The following is a 1679-nucleotide window of genomic DNA, read 5'->3' on the forward strand; positions in this document are numbered from 1 at the left end:
GAGAGAGAGAGAGAGAGAGAGAGAGAGAGAGAGAGAGAGACTGAAGGGGAGAGACAGTGGTGAGAAAATAGAGGTAGAGAAGGGTGGAGAAATGAAGATAAGAACAAGTTCTAAAGGAGAGGGGGAGCCTAAAAAGAGAGAAGGAAAGGCTGAGACAGAATGAGGCTTTGGAGATTCAGAAAAGCGATTTAGTCCATCAGGCTGTGGATATGCTTTCAAAGCTCAGCGCGGGCCAGTGCCGCCTCCTCTGCGCCTTCACGCGCCTCCATCAGGCGGCCCTAGGCGTCCTTGCAGCTCAGCACATCCTCTTTGTAGCGTGCTTGCAGGTTGCACAGAGTCACCTCCAGCCCTTCACGCTCGCCCTGGAGCGCCTGTTTCTCGTTGGTAGCGTCCCCCCGCCAGGCGCAGGTGGCTAATCTCCTGCTCCTACAGCGCCCGGAAGCGGGACGGCTCCGAATGCTTCTGGCACAGCACCAGCAGCTCGGCTTCCAGCAGCTTGTTCAGCTGCTCCAGCTCCTGCACGCGCTCGATGAAGCTGCGAAGCGGTCTTTGAGGTCCTGGAGCTGCACCTTCTCCTGAGTGTGGATGGACCTGAGGTCGTTGCTAATGGCGGCTACCTGGCTCAGGTCTAGGTTCTCCAGGCTGTGCATCAAGAAGCCGGAACTGGACGAGTAGCTGCGGCGCACTGAGAGCCAGGAGGACACAGGGGCCCAGTAGTGGAGTAAGCGGAGCGCGCGGTGCTGTAGCCACTGCGCACGCTGGAGATGTGCACGCGGGGAGTCTCCACATAGCGCCGCTTGTAGGAGGTCTAGGCTCATAGTTAAAGGAACTCATGCTGTAGGCCAGCGGAGATGGGGGCCTGGAGAGGAGGAAGGATGGGGGAGAAAGGGAAAGCGAAGGATGGATGGCTGTGTGCCTATTATTATTATTATTATTATTATTATTATTATTATTTTATTTATTTATTTTTTTTTTTACTTAACAGATTGCCATAGTTTGGACTTGAGAGCCCCCCAAAGGCCAAGGTGTTCAAGAATTGTTCCCCTGGGTGGTGCTCTTGGGAAATGATGAATGTTCAGAGGTGGGGCCTAGGGGAAAGTTGTTGGGTCATTGGGGGTGTGCTCTCAGGGGCCAGTGATTTTTGGTTTTATTTTACTCATTTATTTATATGCGGTACTGAGAATCCAACTAGTGCCTCTTGCACACATGCTAGGCAAGTGCTACCACTGATCCACAACCCAGGACTAAGGTGAATGGTTTTGTTTCAATACGTGCTGTCACCACGAAGTGCAGCCTTTCTCCTGGCCCAAATAGGTTTGCCACGGTTTCTTTTATGAGAGCAAAATGTTCTTTGCATATCTTCATTGGACCTGGCTGGCCAGGCTATGTCTTTCAAGAATAGTAGACTTTAGAGCTTTGAATTTAAGTTTGTCTTATGACTTTCATTAACCAATATAAGTAGATTGTAATGTGTGTAATAATGAGAAAGATTTATCATCTATTAGACAATTTCTTTTCTTTTTAAATTTATGAATAACCATTTTATTGCATTGATGAATTTAATGTAATGTTTGGAGTTATTTATTACCTTGGCACTATTTAGACAAAAATGACCAATCTACAAAACATCTGTAGTATTTTAAAACTGTATCATACAATTGAGTCTTTGAAAATGTTTA

At 47.7% G+C, this 1679-nt stretch overlaps 1 pseudogene; it reads right to left on the reverse strand.

Moving 5' to 3' along the window:
- Nucleotides 1–215: 215 nt before the first annotated feature.
- LOC107161136 lies at nucleotides 216–834 on the reverse strand (annotated as a pseudogene).
- Between the last annotated feature and the right edge of the window lie 845 nt (nucleotides 835–1679).

This window comes from Marmota marmota, unplaced genomic scaffold (assembly GCF_001458135.2).
Source record: "Marmota marmota marmota unplaced genomic scaffold, marMar, whole genome shotgun sequence".
NCBI classification, from domain to species: domain Eukaryota; kingdom Metazoa; phylum Chordata; class Mammalia; order Rodentia; family Sciuridae; genus Marmota; species Marmota marmota.